This window comes from Aulostomus chinensis, chromosome 7, assembly GCF_037954235.1.
Source record: "Aulostomus chinensis isolate RoL2024-O1b breed Wild chromosome 7, RoL_Achi_v1.0, whole genome shotgun sequence".
In the NCBI taxonomy this organism is placed as follows: Eukaryota; Metazoa; Chordata; class Actinopteri; order Syngnathiformes; family Aulostomidae; genus Aulostomus; species Aulostomus chinensis.
In genome coordinates this window covers 9,195,616-9,206,321 of record NC_141326.1, presented here as the reverse complement: position 1 = coordinate 9,206,321, position 10,706 = coordinate 9,195,616, and the positions used below count along the sequence as shown (strand labels likewise).

At 43.7% G+C, this 10,706-nt stretch overlaps 1 pseudogene; it reads right to left on the bottom strand.

Moving 5' to 3' along the window:
• Positions 1–264: 264 nt before the first annotated feature.
• On the bottom strand, positions 265–9,176 carry LOC147258456 (uncharacterized; annotated as a pseudogene).
• Positions 9,177–10,706: the final 1,530 nt, after the last annotated feature.

Genomic DNA, 10,706 nt, shown 5'->3' with positions numbered 1-10,706 from the left:
TTTTTGGTGTTAGAATTTAACACTTTGTAACACCAACTAGTGTTATTTTTTTAACACTTCTATGTAGTGTTAGCAATCAACTCTCTCAGGACTATTTCTCAACTACACAAGTGTTACCAACATAACACTTGAAAGGTATCAATATAATTTTCATATGTATTCCTTAAAAAATACTTGGAAAATAGGCTCAACTTTGCTAAAGTAAAAAGAAAGTCATGTTTGGCACTTAAAACCTTTTATTTTTAATTACCTGCACCACAAATATTAAAACATGTAACAATACAGCACAACATATGTCCTCTCACTCTCATTGGAGTATTGTTTATCAAATGGCCTAGAATATGTCAACTGGTCAAGGGAAATCACAGCATATTCATTTTTTTGCTCTTCTATACAGTATGCATGAAAATGTTCATCGAAGTACAGTGTGTTAACAGCACAGCCGACTATGAAAGCATGTTGTTCGTGTATTATGATATTACATATTTTCTTAAATACAGGTAGTTCATCATGGGATGTTCCAGTGCAAACCAACAAGTCAATCTGGTATTCTGTACCATAATTTCTGACCCAACATGTAGTTGAAACATCTGAACATGGATCTAATTGTAATGTATGACGGAGTAATTCTCCACCTTTTATGCTATCAATGCTTTTCATTTTTAAAGGACCAATCTCAAACCGTTTAAAGTAATAATTTTCATAGTAAAATGCCAAGAACATCCTCGAGGCCGCAGAAAAGGCCTCGCGGTGGCTGTGGATCCATAGGGGGGATCCGTGGTGCGCTACTTGGACACAAGCCGGGGATTGATCACCCCTGGCTGGGTCGCCCGGGTGAGGGTGTATGATTATTAAAGACCCAAAACACCCTGTGACCCCGGGTTAATCACTGATGACGTGTCCAAGTATCACTGTAAGGTGTATTCAAGTTCTATCACATCTGGCACAGCCAGTGACCTCCAGGAAAGTCTGGATGACGTCCATGAATAGAGTGGTGACGGCTGGAGAGACAGCGGACAGCCCGGAGAGACGACAACCGGGGTAGGAAGGGTTAGCCGCCCGACCTGCAGCTCCCGTGAGGGAGCACCCAAAACTTGCTACGAAGAACCCTACAGAAAAATACCCCCAGGGATGCCCGAGAGGGGGGGGGGGGGGGGATGAGCATCCCAATCGGACGGATTTATTGGCAATGACCCAAGCAAATGGACAACGGATTACGAGCGCAGTCTGCACATGTGGCAAGGTCTGCAAAAACCTGAGAGGTCTGAAGATCCACCAGACTAAGATGGCCTGCCTCAGGAGGGAACAAGTGAAGCGACGCACAGGAACGGCAGCTGACGCAACAGTCCCTGTTGCGGTGACTGCAGTACCTGGTCAGACGGAGGAGGAGCCGGGTCTGGAGTCCCCCCACAGTACTCAGAACCTCCAAGCAACACAAGTCCCCCCTCCAAGCAGGAAATCGGATCATCGTCGGGTGAAGTGGCCTGCCGCCAACAGCAAGGAGTGGTCCAAGCTGGATGAGGATGTATACAAGACCTTGGAAGCCATCTCGAGGGGCAATGCTGACCAGAAACTCCAAACCACGTGCTCCCTTATAATGAGTATGGGAGCTGAGCGTTTTGGAGTGGAACAAAAGCAAGGAGCAAGCAACCCCGCAAAGCTCAACCGGCGGGAAGTCAAGATAAGTCAGCTGAGACAAGAGCTGAAATCCTTGAGATACCAGTTCAAGGCAGCCAAAGAAGAGGAGAGACTTGCTCTATCAGAACTCACTAACATCATAAGGAAGAAGCTCATCACGTTGAGGAGGGCCGAGTGGCACCGAAGGAAGGGCAAAGAAAGGGCTCGGAAGCGAAGCGCCTTTATTGGCAACCCCTTTGCTTTCACCAAGAGGCTACTGGGCCAGAAGCGAAGTGGCCACCTGGCTTGCCCTGTAGAAGAGATCAACCACCATCTCAACACCACCTTCAGTGACACTTCAAGAGATCAAGAGCTTGGCCCTTGCAAGGCACTGGTGACACCTCCAGAACCAGTGTCCGAATTCAACAGTGCTGAGCCCACCCTGGCAGATTTAAAAGAAGCTGTCAAAGCTGCAAGATCTAGTTCGGTACCCGGCCCCAGTGGCGTACCCTACAGGGTCTATAAGCAGTGTCCACGGATTCTCAAACGCCTGTGGAAGATCTTAAAGGTGGTCTGGCGGAGAGGGAAAGTTGCCGCCCAGTGGAGGCACGCTGAAGGCATCTGGATCCCGAAGGAAGAGAGCTCTAGCAACATCGAGCAGTTTCGCATAATTTCACTGCTCAGCGTTGAAAGCAAGATTTTCTTTAAGATTGTGTCTCAACGACTAACAGAGTTCCTCCTGAAGAACGCCTACATAGACACCTCTGTCCAAAAGGGGGGAGTTCCGGGAGTGCCTGGGTGCTTGGAGCATACAGGAGTGGTGACGCAGCTGATCCGGGAGGCAAGGGAAAGCAAAGGAGACTTGGCAACCCTCTGGCTTGACTTAACCAACGCCTACGGATCTATCCCAAACAAGCTTGTCGAAACAGCACTGACGAGACATCACGTTCCTGAGAAGATCTGCAACCTCATCATGGACTATTACAACGACTTCAGTGCAAGAGTCTCCTCAGGCCAAATAACATCTGCCTGGCACCGCCTGGAGAAGGGCATAATCACCGGCTGTACCATCTCGGTGTCACTCTTCTCCTTGGCCATGAACATGATTGTTAAGTCGGCTGAGGTAGAATGCAGAGGGCCCAAGTCAAGATCTGGGACCCGGCAGCCGCCCATAAGAGCCTTTATGGACGACTTAACAGTGATGACTACATCTGTGCCTGGGTGCAGGTGGCTCCTTCAGGGGCTTGAGCAGCTTATCTCATGGGCGAAGATGAGCTTCAAGCCAGCAAAGTCAAGGTCTCTGGTCCTGAAAAAAGGTAAAGTGGCCGATCAGTTCCGCTTTACATTGGGAGGGACCAAGATTCCAACAGTGACCGAAAAACCTGTCAAGAGCCTGGGTAAAATCTCTGACAGCTCCCTGAAGGATGCAGCAGCAGTTCAGCAGACCAAGAGTGACCTGTCTTCTTGGCTCACAGCCATCGACAAATCCGGTATCCCAGGAAAGTTCAAGGCCTGGATGTACCAGCACGGAGTCCTGCCTAGAATACTCTGGCCCCTGTTAGTCTACGAGGTACCCATGACAACGGTAGAGGCACTAGAGAAGACCATCAGCCAATTTCTCAGGAGATGGCTGGGGCTCCCTCGGTCCTGAAGCAGCATCGCCCTGTATGGCCATTCCACCAAGCTGCACCTCCCGTTCAGTGGACTTACAGAGGAGTTCAAAGTCACCCGCTCCAGAGAGGTGATGATGTACAGAGACTCAGCAGATGTCAAGGTGACCTCGGCGGGAATTCTTGTCAAGACGGGGAGGAAGTGGCAGGCTCAAGAAGCCGTTAGCAGAGCGGAGGCAAGGCTGAGGCATAAAACCTTGGTTGGAACCGTGGCAATGGGGAGGGCAGGCCTTAGTAGCTTTCCCAAGCCACGCTATGACCACACTCGTGGAAAGGAGAAGCGCCAACTGGTCCAAGAGGAGATACGTGCTGAGGTGGAGGAAGAACGCTGCAGCAAGATGGTCAGCATGTCCAAGCAAGGGGCGTGGACTAGGTGGGAGTATGCAGAACCTCGCAAACTCACCTGGGCAGAGCTCTGGAGAGCTGAACCTCTGCGCACAAAGTTCCTCATTCAATCAGTCTATGACGTCCTCCCAAGCCCGGCCAACCTGCACATCTGGGGCCTGACAGATACGCCTGAGTGCAAGTTGTGCCAGAGGAGGGGCACCATGGAGCACATTCTGAGCTGCTGCCCAAAGGCATTAGGAGAGGGGCGGTATCGCTGGCGCCACGACCAAGTTCTTAAATCCTTGGCGGATTCCATCTGCACAGCGATACAGAAAAGCAAGACCCAGGTCACCCCGAAGCAGTCAATCACTTTCGTTAAAGCGGGGCAGAAGGCAAAACACCAGCCCAACTCCTCAGGAGGACTCCTCGCTACCGCTCGTGACTGGCAGCTCCAAGTTGACCTGGGAAGGCAACTCAAGTTCCCAGCTAACATAGCTACCACTTCACTCCGCCCAGATATGGTGTTAACATCGGAGTCCACCAAGCAAGTGGTCCTGCTGGAACTGACTGTCCCCTGGGAGGACCGGATTGATGAGGCCAATGAGTGCAACAGGGCCAAATACTCTGAGCTCACCACAGAGTGCCGGAGCAATGGCTGGAGAGCCCGCTGCGAGCCAGTCGAAATCGGGTGCAGAGGTTTCGCAGGACATTCACTCCAGAAAGTGCTCAAACTCCTTGGAGTTAGAGGACTGCAGTTGAGGAGAGCCACCAAGAACATCCTCGAGGCCGCAGAAAAGGCCTCGCGGTGGCTGTGGATCCATAGGGGGGATCCGTGGTGCGCTACTTGGACACAAGCCGGGGATTGATCACCCCTGGCTGGGTCGCCCGGGTGAGGGTGTATGATTATTAAAGACCCAAAACACCCTGTGACCCCGGGTTAATCACTGATGACGTGTCCAAGTATCACCGTAAGGTGTATTCAAGTTCCAGTTGACACTGGTGTTGCCTGACTCGAGATTTAGTAAGGTTTTTAAAAATTTTTACAGACTTCTTAAAAAAATTGTGTTTCGCTTCGAAACGCATACACCACATATGTATAAGAGGGCCAATTTTTTTAATAATCCTTGGATAATGTATCATTATGTGGTGTTTAGGAATCAATTTCTTATCATGGAACAAAGTTTTGAATAAGTTATGGTGGTCATAGATCAAATATTTTAGGTAACATGTCATACCATCTGTTACGATAGGGGAGAAGACTATATCAACTATCTGTATCAAGAGGAGCAATAAGTTCCAGTGATTATTGTTCTTTTCAACCACATCACCAAAAATAAGTGGGGTATTGCGTAGAATACACCATGACTGAATTGCATTCAAACCTAAGTGCTTGCTGTTGTCCTCAATTTTCAAGTGACTTGGTTTGTTTTTAGGCTCCAGGTGTCCATAATTAAAACTCTGTATCCTGTCTAACAACGTGTTTATAGAGATGTAACCATTTTTAAGCAGGTACTGAAAAAACAGCTTAAGCTCATACTGTACAACACCCTCCAACATATCATGCATTATATCAACCGCAAAATTATCAGTACACTGAAAATACTGTAATGAATCAAGCACACAAGGTTTTTTAACACCATAAACGGAAGGTAGAGCAGGATCTTCACTTAGTGCATTACAGTGTTCAATATGAAGCTCTCTGGAGCGCAGAATAAATCCTGGATTATCCTCAGAAAAAACAGAATTAATTTCTTCTTTGTTTGTTAGACAGAACCTACAAAAATACATTGCACTGAAAGACTCAATGAAGCCAAGCAAACTATTTAAAGCAAGATTATCTCCTGTGACTTGAATTACAGAGCCAAACACTGGTTCATCTAGAAATGGAAGTTGGAGTCCTACAGTTTCTAATATTTTCAAATCCTAAATAAGAGGCTTTAATATTTCTTCAAAACTGTACGTCTTTATATCTTGGGTGTAGAAAAGAGCTGCGAGATGTTCATTAGCACAGAATTCACCTTGGGTGGGAGGTTATTTAAAATAAAATAAACACAACCAAGTTTATGGATGCCCTTCTTGGAACCTAACGGATTAGCGGTTTCAAAATCATCGTAATAAAGTAAAACTTGTAGGGCATGTCTCTGTTGCGAAAAAAGAGGATGGTTTTGGAAATAAGAGCCATCATTAATGTCTTTGTATACTCCCCTTCTATATTGTGTCTCTTGCAAGAAGCACTCCCTTATCTCACTGTTTTTTAAAATGGATTTCAGTGTACCTAAAATTGGAACATACATGAACTTGTCTGTTACAGGAATCTGACTATATACACCTGTAGTTCTGTTTCTACGTGTATCCATTCTTGCACCAAGGACTAATTCTTTTGGCTCAACTATTTCCCATTTCTCATCGTAGTATTTTTGTCTCTTCGTCTGTGTGTTAAATTTTGAAAATGGATTGTCTAATTGATTTAAACGGTGCTCCAATTTCTTATAAATTTCTGACTCTTTAGTTTCAGAGGAAAATGTTTGGAAAACTGCTTCATGGGCTCGACCTTGAACATCACTAATAAGTTCCTCCACTGAACAAACTATCTTTTGGATAGTGCTTTGAGAACAACCTGGGGTTTCTAAGTGTGAAACAACTGAACCGCACATTATTTCAAGTGAGTTCTGTGTAACTGCAGGGGGAACCTGTAACATGGCGGCAGCAGAAGTTGTTGGCTGTTCACTTAAAGAGTCAAACTCAAAATGTCTTTGTGTGGCCACTTCCTGGTAAGTGTCGACTATTTCTTCATGGTTCTTATGAACAGTCTTTAGGTGCTTTCTGAAGCCACTGTATGTACAAAAAGATGAAGGACATCCTTGCTCTCCACATTTCAAACGTAAATTTTTAGCTGGATATAGTCCATGGTGAAATTTTAAATGTTGACAAAGAACTGAACAATCTTTATGGTGCTTTTTACCCACAAAACATGTGAACATACTCAGACAGTTTTTTCAACTGTGCTCTGATCTTTGTGAACTGGTGACATTTCAATGGTCTTGCAGTAGTTTAGCCCTCAGTTCCTTGACTCGTGGGGTTTCCTTTGTGGTTCCAACATTGATGTTGTATATTGTTGTTTGGATGAAAGTGTAGAATGCAGAAAGTGCTGCATCATAGGAGAGGCTGAAGACATAGTGGGTCTTGAACAGCACATCAAAGGCAGCCACCGATGTCTGGGCGTTGCATGGGACAGCTTTCTTGTCCACAACAATGAAGAACCTTGCGACTGTCTTCCTCTGCTCTCCGATGCAAAGAAGGAAAGGCTGCCTTGCATCAACTTTATCAAGGAATGTGGTGAGGCTGGCTCCTTCCTGTAGTTTGAATGACACATTATGCATATACTTAGCTTGATGCACAGCAATAATTATTCTTACAGTCCAATCTATACCTCACACTTCTTACATAGTAGTACAAAAACCTGATTGTACATACCTAGAGGAATCTGACAACATGATTGGCTGCCTGTGCTGAGCTCAACTTGGGATTGTTTTCTTGCGTTTTTGGCAAGAGATGCAACAGCAACAGGAGAGCTGACATATCACTATCCCAGCCTTGAAGAAGACAACAAAAGCATTGTAAAACATTATTTCTTGCTTACCACAGATACCATTTAACTAAAATAATTGTTTTAATAATACTCAACTTCATATTTGTCATTATTAAAATAACATGACTGTTGCATATTGGATTTACTGCAATGGGCAACATATTATATGTTGGATACAGAAAAACGTCATATTTACCGTAATCATTCTCAACCTCAAGACCAGAAGCAGCCAGAAGCTCATCAACATAAGGACTTGAGGGAAGACTCTGGCATTCCGTGATGACTCTGTGCTTGAAATCTGAAGACCACCTTGCAAGAAACCTTCCAGATACATGGTACCCAAACATCATGGAAAAATCCTGTTCAATCTTTAAACAGAAGAACAATGTCCATATACAGCTTACCAAAATGCACTTTGCATTAGAATGAGTTTTCAAATAATATATAATAAAATAGTAATCTCTACATCTTTCTTACCAGTCCGGCTGTATCAAGAAAACGAGGGAAGACATCCAGCACTGAAGCTGTTGCATCCTGGTCATGAACCAGCTTCTGTTGGTATTCAAAGGTCGCTCTCATCTTCTCTTTAAGCACAGCTTTGTCTGTTGAGTGTCTCATTATGGAAAGAGCCTGCCTGCACTCCTCACCAAGGAGCTAATCACCAGTTAACAGAGATTCTCGTTTGGGTTGTCAGACTGTCCTGGAAACCAGGCCTGGAACATTCACGGAAGCCATCATGGGTGTTGCGTTGTACTGTCTTGAGTCTCCATGCAAGATAGCCAGTATTGGCCTTAGGATCATAGTAGTGTTCCTGCATGCACACACATAAAATATAAAATAGTTGTGATTGCAAATATTAATTATGATAATGCATTTTCAACCTAATTTCAGATAATCTCAAGTCTTTCCTAAAATTATACATTTTGCCTTCATATCATGATGGCCCATTGGTAGATGCAGACATAAATAAAAGACTTTACAAAACACTCACTGGCCAATGTAAGGAAAGTACTTAAACTTAGACTATGGCTTTAACATTTTATGGGGCATGGGGGTATACTATAAATCATAATTTTATTGGTCATGTTAGTTTTGGCCCAATGGTGATAGTTAATTCTAAAGTCATTGTGATCTGATAAAGGTTATGCCAATAATATTGTGCATACCATAAAGCAGAAACATGACCCAATGAGCCTAATAAGTTTTGAAACACATTTTGGACTTCAAAGACACATTAAAACTTAAGTATCCATGTTTTGAGTAAGGATCTTGATGATATGGAAATAGGGTCACAATTCCAAGTGCAAAACTAGCCCGGACATGCATTGGTGGAATCCTCCTTTAGAAACAAAATATGTATTAGATGTATCCAGTCATATTTTCCTTTGCAAATATTTTAAAATTGATTTCTTACATTTAAGCGTACTGATTAGATAACTATAGTTATCTAATCAGTACGCCAACACCTAGATCAGGGGCAAATCACAACATCCTGATCTTAAATAAATACAATTGCTACATTTCAAACCTGAATGTTCAAAACATTTACTAGAAGACATTTAACTTTCCTAAAAATATATATTTTGTCAATCAAATAACATAGTCTATGACTGTCCCATAGTAGCCGAATCATGCTGTCCCACTTTTGACACAATTGTTTCTTAGGTGTCCCACATTATTCACTGTCCCACATAAAACTAATCCAACCAAGTTGATTCTATTCACTTATTTTCTGTTTCCATTGTCAGACAACAAATAAGTCTGAAATACTGATTGAAATGTGGCCCATTAAGATGTTAACTGTTAACCATAATTACCTTGAAGCTCTCGCTCTAAACATGTTCTCAGTCTCTGAGATCTGAGTCACGCTGCATCTCACTCTGCACAGCCAACTCAGTAAACAACACACCCACTAACTCTTTCTGCTCCTCTGCCTGTCTCTCAATGGAGAACAGAAAGGAGGCTGTGGCCATGGGACACAAAAACCTCACACTTGCAGACTGATACTAGCAACACTTTTCAACTTAGAGTCACTAGTTTTGTCTCTAGGCACTAAATCCTTAATGGCATCTGAAAAGTCGCTAAATCTAGCAAAATAAACTGAAAACACTGGCTTGTGGAACCGCTCAAAGTGGAAATGCAAATTTGATTGGCTGGTAGTGTCACAAGGGGCACTGCACCAGCTAGAAGCAGAGAAGTGCTGTGCTCAGAAAAAGGTGACAAAAGACATGCATGCGCATAACTTTAAACTCATTTGCATTTGCTCACAAGGCAGGGGGAGGATAAATAATTTCCTTGTATAATTTTTTAGGAAATATTAACCATTTCCAGGACATTTGTCTTTTTTTCTCATTTTCCATATGTTTTCCATGACTGGAATATTGGTCAATCATTTTCCACGGCGCATGGGAACCCTGACCTTGTTGATGTGATCAACACTCTTGGCAGTGTGGCTGACTGTTGAGGGGTGACAGCCCTGCTGTGCGTTACTATCTGCCCGCTCTGGTATGTAAGTGCATTGTCTGCAGTCATGTTCCATCTGTCTCTCAGCGCTGAGGTGATGAATACCTGTGCGTAATTCTCTGGTGGTACTCGACCTGTATACTGAGGCTCACCCTCTGGCTGCCAAGAGTTTGCTGCGTTAGCAGCGCTCTGTAATTGTTCTTCCTGTCACTGACCACTACTCCCTGGGCTACACTGCTGTTCTGGCTCACTCTTATTTTATGTTTTCCTTGGTTCTTGCTTTCCCTTATTGACCGAGCTCTCCTTATTTTGGCTTGTCTTTATTTAGTTCTTTCTTAGGTGACTGTTATTTTGGATTATGTAATTTTGTTTCTTTTGTTTTGTTTGGGCCGCTTGATGGGGAGCGAGAGAGTTCTCTGCCCAGACTTGCTCTGTTTTAAAGACTGTGTTTTAAAACCCTTATCTATTTGTCTGTTTTTTTATTGTTTGAGTTAGAAATAGTTTATTAATCTTTCTTTGGTATTTTGCTTCAGTTGTGTTAATTTCCAGTCAAGTTTACTCAATTAGTTCATTCAAATATATTGTGTTCTTTGATTTCTTTAGTTATAGTTTAGTAATAGTTTAGTATAGTAATTTGTGTGCATCTTTAGTTAGTCCACACCAGTGTGGTTTAGTCCCTGGACAAGTTTTAACTTCTGTTTGTTTTCTTGTTTTTGTTAGGTGCTGTTGGCTGTCCGCCGCAGTTTAACCCGTAGTGGGGGTGAGTGCTTCACAATCCCTCCCTTTTTTTGATTTGGTGTACATGTTTCTATGTCTAGTGTAAACGTATGTTCACACCAAACGTGGTGTGAATTTTTGTGGTGCCTTATTCTCGTTTATATTCATGTCGTTAACGCAAACTTTTTTCCCCCCGAGAGGAGAATTTATTTCTGAAATTTATTTCCATCATCAACCATGGCTGACGTAACAGCTGTTGCTAGCTTGTATCTGTTGTGGAAGTCCCAGATACAGTGGAAAACCAAACGCTGCTGTATCTGGGT